This window comes from Cajanus cajan, chromosome 1 (assembly GCF_000230855.2).
Source record: "Cajanus cajan strain Asha chromosome 1, NIPB_CcT2T_4, whole genome shotgun sequence".
NCBI lineage: Eukaryota > Viridiplantae > Streptophyta > Magnoliopsida > Fabales > Fabaceae > Cajanus > Cajanus cajan.
Window position 1 is genome coordinate 37730553 of NC_138517.1, and position 12742 is coordinate 37743294.

Below are 12742 nucleotides of genomic sequence, written 5' to 3' on the forward strand. Positions count from 1 at the left end.
CTTGATCATCACCTAAATTGCCTTCTGGTTTTCATGCAATAAGCTAACAAGGCTACTCAACCAGGCCAAGCTTATTGTGAACTCAACTCGGCTTATCCGAGTTAGGTGGTACATAAGTCCCTCCAATTCCAAGCTTTGCAAGAGTGAAGGAATTATTAACGTGCTTGCTTTGGGTTCTTTAGTGGTTGAGTGATGCAGCTATTGGCATATGGCATACACCTTGAACAATTTGCCTACATGCTTTAAAGAGTAATGATTGGCATTTTCATGGTTAGGTTTGGGTCGTATGTTAGGCACTATATTTGAACTTGGGTCGCTAATTTAGATAGAGAAGGGCTAGCAGTTATGCCTTTTGTTTTAAGAGTGACTTTTATGGACTATTCATTTTATCACTTTTATTGTATTTTGTTTTGGGTTTGTTGATTGTCTTCACTTAGTGCTAACTTTCCAATTGTTGCTCTAGTTTTTTGTCACGTGCTAGTTGATTACCATTTTAAGTATCCTTCTTCCCTTTCATTGCCTTTTAGTTCTTTTGTTTATGTTGTATTCATGTGTGTATGTGTGAATGGGGAAAAGACATTTAGTATTGTCCTCTTAGGATAATGATTCTTTCGACACCATGATGAGATTGCCTAACGACAATGTTTTCACTACTGTCCATGAAAAGACACTTGGTGTGGGTGGTGTAAGGGTTCCTATTGTTGGAGTGGCTTAACAAGTAGTGATGGTAGAGCTCATTTCTGTTAGGGTTGAAGATGTTACAGAGTTGTTGCTAGAGGAATCGGACAATGATAAAGGTGTGGGACTTTTGGATAGAGAGGGCTAGGAGTGGGTGAAATGTGAAGTGGATTGGTACAAAATTCAATTGTATATGGTGGCACTACTTGACAAATATGCCTTGTTTAAGCCTTACGATTCTCATTTGTTTGTTGTTCGTCCTTGTGTTGAGGGTGACCATGTATATTTGGGCAAGGAGATGTATCCTCACTCGTTCATGTATATGTATTATCGTGTCCTTCGGGATATTAGGGTTACTTTGTCATTTAGTGCTTTTGAATGTGTGTTTCTAAGATAGACGAATGTTGTCCCTAGTGAATTTTAGTCAAATAGTTGGCATTTCTCATAGCCTTTCAAGAGTTGTACATGTATGTTAGAATAGATTCGACCTTTGCTAAGTTCATGTACTTTTATCAAATAAAGTGAGCCCACCTATAGGCTAGATTTCATTGAACAGGTGGAGTAAAAGGGGTTTGTTTAGCTCATTTGCCCAGTCGTTCAATGGTTTTAAGAGTGATTATGTCCACATAGAGGTGACAAATGGACATGAGATAGGAAATTCCATCAAGGGTCAGATGGGGTGGCTAAGTTTCCCTGGAATTAGAGGGAAAATCCCCGTATGTTCAACAGTGATGGAAAAATGGGGATTACAAAGGTCGAGTTCAGTGAGTGTCTGGAGTTGGTGAAGCTACTCTATCCTTTGGATGTGAAGGTTGTGCTAATGTTGTTGAGCACTATTAATCTTGATCAAGCTTTGTAAGGGACTTATGTTAGGTTTTTTTTACCTATTTTCTTTTATTGGTTGTTGTCTCTCGTGTTGTGTTGATATAATGTTAGTTTTTGGGTAGCTTTGATGGGGGAAGAGTATACGGAAATAATTAAAGGCTAAGTTCAAGGTGGATGACGACAAACAGAGGCCTACAAGGGTTCAATGACTAAGGGTTGTGGTTGGATGGAGAAGGAGGTTGTGGTGCCTCCTTTGGTTATTAAACAAAAAAATTTCATTGTTCCGAGGATTAATGGTTATCTTCTATCTCAATCCCCCAAAAGTTGACTCAACTGGGGTGAGCAGATTTGTTGGTTTTGTTGTGCAGAGGATGGAGTCTCCTCTTGTGAAAAAGCCAAAAGTAGAGAGTTTGGCTCAAGGATAGAGGGTTATAAAAAGTGTGGAAACAAAGGGCATGAGGGTTGTCACTCAAGGGGCTGAGAAGGATATCATCATTAAGGAGGAGAAAATGACCAATGGTGCGTCAAAGCCAATAGTGGTGGTGGAAAATAGGGGATTGGTTCTAATCGATGTTGTTGTTAAGGGTAAGGGTCTTATGTCTCCCTATGGGTTGTTGATTCAACGAGCCAACCTTGGGGATCGTTCATCCTATTTCGCGGAGGGATCTCGTGAAGCTAGTTTGGGAGGTGGTGCTAAAGAAGTTGATGAGTCATTTCTGGCGCATTTTACAACCATAGAGGGAGGCAAGAGGCAAGATCACATGTCAATTGGGTCAGCGATGAACTCTATATGGAGTGTTAGTAAGTCAAGTTCTAATTTGTATCAGGTCGTTCATTTAAGTGATTTTGATCGTCGTGTCGTGGAGAGCGTGGGTCTAGTTGATGGGCTAGATGTAGCTAGGGTAATGTTGACATTGTCATTAATGGTGGTTGACTTCTAGAAGGGTGAATGGGCAAGAAATAAGACGTAGGAGAAAAGGTATCAAGCGCATGCATGCCGAGAAAACTCACAGGTGTTTATAGTATATGTGGTGCATCAAGAGGCGATGAGTTTATCATCGAGGAGGAGGTTGTGATGCCTCCTCTATTTAGAAAATGAAAATATGTTGTTGTTCTAAGGACTACTAATTATCCTCTATCTCAATCCCACAAGGTTGACTCAACTGGGGTAAGCATATTTGTTGGTTCTGTTGTGCAAGGGTTGGAGTCTTCTCTTGCAAAAAACCACAAGTAGAGAGTTTGACTCAAGGATAGGGAGATGTGGAGATTGTAAAAAGTGTGGAAATAAGGGGCATAAAGGCTAAAACTCAAGGGGCCGAGAAGGAGATTATCATTGAGAAGGAGAAAATGACCAGTGTTGCATTGAATCCAAAAATGGTGGTGGCGAATGAGGGACTAGGTTTGATCGATGTTGTTGGCAAGGGTAATGCTCTTATGTCTCCCAATGGGTGGTTGGGGAAGGTCTGTCCTATTTTATAAAGGGATCTCGTGAAATTAGTTTGGGAGATGGTGGCAAGGAACTCGATTAGCCATTTTTGTGTGCTCACAACCATAGGGGAAGGCATAGAGGTTAAATCACGTGTCGGCCAGGTCAACATCGAACTCTATATGGAGTGTTGATTAGTCGAGTTCTGATTTTTACTAGGTCATTCATTGAAGTGATTTTGATCGTCGTATGGTGAAAAGCGTGAGTCTAGTCGATGGGCTAGATGTAGTTGGGGTAATGTTGACATTGTCGTTGGCGGTGGTTGACTTCTAAATAGGTGAGTGGGCGAGGAATACGACATGGGCGAAAAGGTATAAAGGACATGCATGTCGAGTAAACTTGTAGGTGTTTACAACATATGTTGCGAATCATGAGGCCACAATTGCCTTTGCTACTCCATTATGGGCTAGGGAGTAGATGGATAGCCATGGGAGATAGTAAGGTGCAAGTATGGTTTAGGAGAGGTCTTATGCTGAGGGGGCCTTTGGTGTTTTGAAAATGCAACTCAAGGAAAAAGAGCATGAGTTGAAGCAGCTGGTGGTGAAAGAGAAGTAAATTAAATTATTAAAGGCTAAGTTGGAGGTTATTCATGTTGATAAGGTGACCTTGGCAGTGACATGTGCTCGCCTTGAGGGTGAGAAGAGAAAAAACTTGTGGAGGAGAAAAAGGTTCAATCTATTGAGGTAGATAAGCAATACTCCTTATTGGTTGATTATGGCAAGCTTGCAAATGAGGTGGGTTTGCTATTGTTGGAGCAAGGTGCACTCATTGGTGAAAAAACGAGACCTAGAAAAAGTAATGTGCTAAGAGCATATTAGAAGATTTTAGAAGGTTGTCTGTCAAGTAACATTCATTTCTCTTGAATTTTCTTATGCTAAGTTAAACATTGATTTTGATGTGTTTAATGGGGAGTGGATAAATGAGGTTCACATTCTAATTGATGACAATGAAAAGCTTGATGAGGGAGAGGTCAAGGCTACTTCCAAGGCACTAGTGGTAGAAATTGAGCCAAAGAAAGTTAAGGTGGTTGTCGAGTTGAATGATGAAACATTTATGCTTGAGGGGGGTTGTGGTGATTATTTTTTGTGGGGGGAACTCTTATTATGCAGATTGTAGTTAAAGTTTTTGTTGCTGATTAAGTTTTGGTTATCGATGTCTTAGTTGAGTCAATGTCGAGTAAGGAGGTTGTTAATTTTGAGGCCGTTGGAAAGATTAGGGATGATCAAATGGTTAACAACTTTCTTATTTGAGAATTTGAACAATATGCTTAACTTTGCTTTGGTAAGTGTTTGCTCACATATATTGTTTCATTGTTTGTGCAATATAGTTGTGATTTGTGGAAAATTTATAATCGTAAAAGGTTGATTTCTAGTGTTATTGGAAGTGTGAAGTTACAAGTATGAACACGTAGGCGAATTCAAGGGTTCGTAATGGGTGGGGTGCGAGAGTGTGGAAGCTTAGAATCCCATGCAAACTCGAAGGTTCATGAATGTAATGTTGCAAAAGCTTGGAAGCTTAGAATCGCATGCGAACTTGGAGATTCGTGAATGAAAAGGTGCAAAAGCTTGGAAGCTCATGATTACACACAAACTTAGAGGTTCATAAATGTAAAGACATGAAAGCTTAGAAGCTTAGAATCGCATATGAATTCAAAGGTTCATAAATGTAAAGGTGGGAGAGCTTGGAATCTTGAAAGCGTATTCAAACTTGGAGGTTCATGAATGTAATAGTGTGCGAGCTTGGAAGATCAAAATCACACGCGAAATCAAAGGTTCGTGAATGTAAAAGAGTGAGAGCTTGGAAGCTTAGAATCAGACTCGAACTTGAAGGTTTATAAATGTAAAGGTGAGAGAGCTTAGAAACTTAGAATCACAAGAGGACTTAGAGGTTTGTAGTTTAGGGGTGTGAGAGCTTTGAAGCTTAGACTTGCATATGAGCTCAAGAGTTCATAATTTATGGGATGCGAAAATATGGAGCTCAAGATCATGCATAAACTCAAAAGTTCATGATCGACCAATGATGTTAGGTCATACGAGTGATGTTAAGATGTGGAGGCAAATACATGTATATACATTGCTATGAATGAAAAATCAAATGATGAGCTTTATTGATATTTCAAAATTGTACATGTTTTTGTGGTGCTTCGTTAAAACCTTCTTAGCAAAAAATTATTTTCAGGAGAAAGAGAAAAAAAATTAAGGTAGGAAAAGAAGTACATAACCCAACAACATGTTTGAAGCTATAGTAATACATCAAGTAGGTAATGCTTGATGACATAGGGTTGAGCTTCTTTTGAACTCTTCAAGTTGGGACACTAATTACCTGATATGACCTATAAGCAACAAACTTATAAATGGCATTGCGTTCCCAATAATAGCTTGTTTAGTCGTATGTCCTAGGATGATCTTCAGGATTTTGGCGTATCATATTTTTGTTGTGTGTCGATCTACTCAGATTATGGCTATTGTCTTACCACTAGTTGGGAACTTCATTATGAGGTGGGATGTGGATACTACGCACCTAGGGCATTGAGAGAAGGTCACCCAAGAATGACATTGTAGAAGGTCGTCATGTCCACTAACAAATATTTGACACTTAGTGGCTTGGTGTATCTACCACTACCAAATTTGGTTAAAAGTTCTATGAAGCCCCTTGTATTGACCTTCTTGACAACAAACTCGAGTAGGGGTCCATCGTATGGTTTGATGTTGTCTTGAGCTAGTTGCATATGGAGAAAGTATTCCAATATATGATGCCAACCAAGATGTCCTAGTCCACGAAGGTCTTCTACACCTTCCAATTGGTGATTTAGATCGAGATTACCATGGGGTCATCCTTATTTGGATCCATGCTTAGGAAACTGTCGCTAGTAAAATTAATGGGAGGTAGCGATTTGGGTGACTTACCATGCATTGTGGTGTCACTATCAATGGTTTTGAGATTCCTTTTGCATGAAGAATTGGTAAGGTTGTTGCCTATAAACTTGCTAGCAATGGTGTGTATGACACCTCTGACTTTGTCTTCTTCATTGCATAACATGTTGGAGTATTCTCTCAAAGGGCTTCGATTGCATCTGTCTTATTGGCGTTGGATGTCCTTCTCTAGACTTCATGCTTAACTACGAGGATGATTTTCTTGGTGGTTATCCTTTTGGATGGACTACTTGAGATGACTAGCTTGGATGAGTTCTTTGATTTTATCGTGGATTACTCAACACTCCTCAATGGTGTGGCCAACAATCGTGTGGTAACAACAATGTTTGCTATGATTTACATCTTTGTGAGGTCATCCAAGCTCGAGAAGAGTGAGCATTTATGTACTAAAGGCTTCCTCAAATACATTGGTGTGATACGAAACTAAGGGGTATGATTGTTTGTACCTTGGTTTCCTTGGAGGTTGACCATTTTTGAATTATTTGTCATTGTGAGGGTGTAGTCTATCTAATTTGGGCAGCTCGCCTTTAATATTGGTCAAAGATTGGCTTATGTGGCCATTCACCTTGTGTTATTTCATTTGAATGAAATTGATAGTGCAAGTTCTCATATCATTCATGTCTCTATGTGCATGATGATAAAGGTCGTTCAAGAAACGCATTTCTTTTAACGTATTTAGCATGATGGTTATGGTGATTTAAGGGTGAAGGTCCCATACCTTGTTGGTGATGGTCAAAAACCTTTCCATGAAAGCTCAAATTGATTCATTGTCATCTTGTCTCACATTAAGCAACACTAGTGTGAAAGTTTCATAAGGTTGAATTGTGCCCTAAACAATTGTGTCAAGACAACATAGTTGGGTATGCCAAATGTCGGTAGGCAAGTAGACCATAGGAGAATGGGACCTTCAAGTGTTATGGGAAAAATCTTGCACAAGACTGCATCGTCTTGAGTGTAGATATGCATTCTATTTTTGTACGCAACTAAGTGCTTGTTTGGACAAGTCAAACCATCATATGCTTTTATGGCAAAGTGCTTCCATCCTCAGGGGAATGGGGTGTTGAATATGGCATCAATAAAAAGGTGAACATGATGTTCGCCAATGAGTTGTCCTAAGAGAACTCAAAGGGGAATGATTTTTTCACTAAGTTAGGAGTCTTACATGGTGCATGTATCTTGAGATGATCTAGAGGGGTTGTACTCATCTGTTGTCAAGATGTTAGTTCTTAAATGGGTGTCATTGTTCTCTTAATGTAGAGTTTGGAGTTCCTACTCGTAACATAGGTGATCACCTTTATAGTGTGCATAATCGGTTTTGCATTGTTGGTGCAAGATAGCTAGGGCTTTTTTCATAACGTTTTTTGTGACACCCTTACTACCCCAACACATGTATTGTAATAATGAAAACTTAACAAAAACAATTTTCAGTTTCGGTAAAAGGGTTCACATGAGAATCTTCAACATTATTCTTCAACAACCACGACAATGAAAATGAAACGTGAGAGTTTACAAATGATTTTCAAAAATAATATTTACAATTCTAATTCCATATAACAATCTATGTCCTAAAGAAAATCCTCTGCCCCGATGTCACAATATCAGAGCATACACACAACTCAACTGTTAGCATTCTAGATGCCACTCGTAGCTGGATCTTCCTCACCTAAAATATCCACAAATCACACGGTGAGAAAATAAAACATCTATATATATAACACATAAGAAAACACAACATATTATCTCATGGTAACTTAATATTCATAAATATTTCAACATATCGTATTTCAATCAATCATGCATCGTCATCACATCATAATTCTCAATCACACCAATCATCACAAATCTTGCACTTCACACTATGCCAAGGTCACGCTACCCATTTAACAATCTCAGGCCGTGCTCACCCCTGATATAACACTGTGCCAAGGTCACGTTATCCCTATTCCAGGGCCGTGCTCACCCTTGACATGTTAACCAAGGTCACGATACCCACGTAACAATCCAGAGCCGTGCTCACCCCTGATATAACACTGTGCCAAGGTCATGTTACCCCTAATCTAGGGCCGTGCTCACCCCTGACATGTTAACCAAGGTCACGATACTCATGTAACAATCCAGAGTCGTGCTCACCCCTGATATAACACTGTGCCAAGGTCACGTTACCCCTAACCTAGGGCCGTGCTCACCCCTGACATGTTAACCAAGGTCACGATACTCGTGTAACAATCTCGGGTCGTGCTCACCCCTGGTCATAGGTGTGAAGAACCAAAATCACATCTCATTCACATCCACATTCACATCCACATCCACATCCACATCCACATCCACATCCACATCCACATCCACATCCACATCCACATCCACATCTCAATTCCACAATACACACACAATCCACACAAAATGGTGATTCACATACCCCTCAAGTAATTCATCATCTAGATCATCAAATAATATAACAATAACATTCATAAACTAATATAACAAACAACAAAATTATCAAATTTAATATAATTTTAACGTAAATAGTAAAATCTCCAATTGTTCCAAAACCTAACTCACAGGCACTTTTCTACAATTTCGTTCTCCCTCTCAGATCATCATTCTTACAAATTATTAGCATATCTATAATCCTCAACACATACAGAATCTAATGGGATCCTCAATTTCTCAAACAGAAATCATCCAATTTTTCACAACCTAACTTACAGACACTTTTCTATAATTTCGTTCTCTCTCCCAGAGCATCATTTTTACAAGTTAAACATATATTTGTAATCCGAAATATATATAGAATCACATAAGATAATTAATTCTTCAAACAGAAATAATTATAAAATTATTCATAACCCTAAGGGCTCTTCCTCTACCTAATTCCCTCATGTAACTCTACATATAAATAATCTCCTTTTCCCTCGTACCTGGATAAATAGGAACTCGGGCAAAACCTCCTCCTCTTTTTCCTTAAACAAGGATCGGAACTAAAACTGGGGCAGAATCTCATCCTCTGAGTTCCTCTTGGTCTTCAGAGAGAAGAAGAGGAACGAAAGAGAGAACAGAAGAGAAGAGAGAGTGAGAATGAGAGGTGTGTAGAAATGAGAGGATTTGAGGCCTATTTATAGGATTTTTCGCCCACCTACCACTACGGCCCGTTCCAAAATCGGAACGGCCCGTTCTGGGCCCTTCAAACCTACGTAAATTTTTCAACTGGAACGGCCCGTTCCCAAACCAGAACGGCGCGTTCTCAACCCCAGCAGAACGGCCCGTTCTCCCATCAGAACGGCCCGTTCTGCTTCTACAATTTTGGCCATACTCACTATTCCAGAACGGCCCGTTTCAAAATTGAAACGGCCCGTTCTAGGCCACGAATTGGGCCAAAGGCCCACAAAAAATGGGCTGTTACAATACTCCCCTCCTTTAAGAAATTTCGTCCCCGAAATTTTTGTAATGGTAGACGTCTCTCTTCTTACTTTCTAATCCTTATGCAACCTCACTACCTTACTGATATACCACTCTATCAATTTTATCAAAGGATTTCTAACGGTAAGACATGTAAACTTGGCGAGTCTATCTACTAAAACCCAAATAGAATCGATCTCTTAAACGTCTTAGACAAACGTACCACTAAGGTCTATCCACTCACCATTTCACTTCCAAAATGGAGCGTCTAAGTGCTACAAAATTCTTAAAGATTTATAGTATGCTAACCACAAGTATACAATTGCTTTACTCTTCTCTTCATCTTAGGTCACTACACTTCCGCTACGCTACTCTGATACATCGTAGTAGCTCTTAAATGAATGCTAAGAGTACTCTTACGTTCTTTTTCTAAGATCATCTTTGTTTTTTTTTTTTTTAATTTAAGGTTACTAAGCACTCAAATTTGCTCTTGCACTTCAAAACAATGTCGATTTCTATTCAAAAAAAATGGTTATCTATACTTCTACCAATCTTCTCCATTTGATTCCCTAAGAAAGGATCTGACTCCTAGGCTTCTCTAATCTCATCCATTAATTCACTAGTCACTTTCAACATAATCAATTCAATGCTCCTAAGGATAATCTCATACACCAAGCATAAGTCTTTAAATTCTTCAATCAAATCTAATCCTTAAATCATCAAGAATGATATATCAGAGGTTATCATAATCAAGGCATCTACCACAATATTAGTTTTACTTCTATGATCATTTCTAAAAATCAAGTACCTAAGCGTAAGTACACTCGGTATTCATATCAGATCTCTAATTTCACCACTCCATCTACACCCAAGTCATACTCTTATTCATCTCCTTATCCCATAGCCTCATATCTTATCACCAAAATTATGCTTCTCTAATTTCCTTCAACAATCTATTCGTTACTCAAGTCATACTTAGTCTCACACTACTAAGGGTAACCTTATAAGCCAAACTTAAGTCTCTAATTTGAGCCAAAAAGATTCATCTCTCTAATCATAAGGGAAGATAAATATAAAGGTTTCTTACACAAAACATCGATCACCACAATGCCTTTAGCCAAATAATAAATAAGATCAAAATCTTATTCCTTAAGAAATTCCAATTATCTCTTTTGTCACGTAATTAACTCCTTCAGTCAACAGATAATTAAGGCTCTAACGATCAATAAATATCTCAAGCTTAGAATCATATACGTAGTGTCTCCAAATCTTAGTATAAATATTAAAGCTGCTAACTCAAGGTCATGGATAAGAAAATTCCTCTCATGAATCATAACCTACTACCTTTCCTTCTTGCCACAACACTCCTCCCAAACCTATCTTTAGAAGCATAACTATATATCACAAAAGTCTTATTAAAATCTAGTAGTATTAACACTAGTCAATCTTTCCTAAAGAGTTTGAAAACTACCTTCGCATTTGTTATCCCATACAAAGGCAACTCTTTTCCTAGTCAATCCAGTCAAAGGTGATAGTAAGCGACCCAGAGGAGTAAGCGACGAAATACTTTGGGTAGTTAAAAAATAAACATAGGTATAGGAATTCCTGATATAGATTAACCTTTCGAACTAATGCTGATTACAAGGGTAGGCAAGAGACAACCTGGTGGACTGAAACATTTTAATAACCAGAGGAAAGAATGCAAAAGTGATTCCCGTAGTGAGGGCAGTTTAAACCATGAACAACTATCTTAAAAACTTACTCAATAATTTTCCTATAAACTCTCCAATAAACTCCTAATTATACTAATTGACTCAGATATCTTTCACTTTAAACACAACTTCGGTAGATCTACGTTATACCTCCGCAAGAAATTTCATGGCCTAAAATACTCACCTCATACAATCCAAATTCATACTTAGATAATCTAGTCTAAATCTATATTGGATATATCTTCATACTTAACTCTAATATAATGATATTACATCCTAAGGTCAATCTCATTAACACACAAACATCCACTAATTGACCCATAAGGTCACATACTTGCATATCAAATCATGTTAGAATACCTTCTTCACATATACCATCCCTAAGCATGTATGAATTGATCATCGTTTACACCATGAACCAATCATATCATTTTAATCAACCTTTCAATGACCAAACCTCAAAACATCACCAAATCCATTTTTAACCTTGTTATGCCTAAAATCTCAAAAACATTCATAACAGCATATATCTACCTGACACATAGAGTTATATTCATCCAAATGATTTCAAACCTATCTCAAAAGAAAGCTAAGAAAATAAGCTACAACTTTTATGAAAACATAAGATTCCCAAAAGATCATTTTCTTAGCTAAAAGTTCAAAAAAATCACCACAAATGTATTCCGCTCTTACAACTAAACTTCTGATCACCAAAGCAGATATAACTGAAGTTCTAGACCTCCGTTTTATGTTATTCCAGTTTCATTGGAAAGATAATATCCAAAGCCACAACTTTCATGAAGACCACAAAATCTAATTATGTCAATACGATACTCATACTGGCACAACAAAACTGTAGTGAAAATATCTTCTACACCAAACAACAATAGTGTATGCCACAAACTACCTCGACTCTTTCCAAACTCACACCTCAATTTCTCATTCAAGTCTCTCACTACTATCCTCAATGAAAACAACTCACATGCTACCTAAACCATAAATAGTTAACATGTCAGTACTAACACTCAAGGGAATTACCGTCATTTCAATCTTTCACCAACGAGACAATCACCTTAGATTCAACCGCTACAACTATAGATGTCAGAAATTCCATCAATCGTAAACTCTTAGTACACTCGACAAATCAATGTATCACTCACATCTAAAGTTCTAGTTGGCTAGCACAAGGTTTCGTCCAGTATTACTGGCACATATGTTCGCAACATGAGCGATACTATTTCACCACTACTTCTTACATAAGTAAGAAGTATCAAAACCAATGAGTAATCATCAACTAAGCTATATCATGTCTTCCAGATAAATCCTAAGAACACAATGCACACAAATAAATAAACAAAATCAATCATCACATTAGCACATCAATAAGTTACAATCAAATCATCACATTACTCATCTACCAAACAAGCATAGTAGACTCATAACTCACGGCCGATTGGATCGACCTGCTTTGATACCACTAAATGTGACACCCTTACTACCCCAACACATGTATTGTAATAATGAAAACTTAACAAAAACAATTTTCAGTTTCGGTAAAAGGGTTCACATGAGAATCTTCAACATTATTCTTCAACAACCACGACAATGAAAATGAAACGTGAGAGTTTACAAATGATTTTCAAAAATAATATTTACAATTTTAATTCCATATAACAATCTATGTCCTAAAGAAAATCCTCTGCCCCGATGTC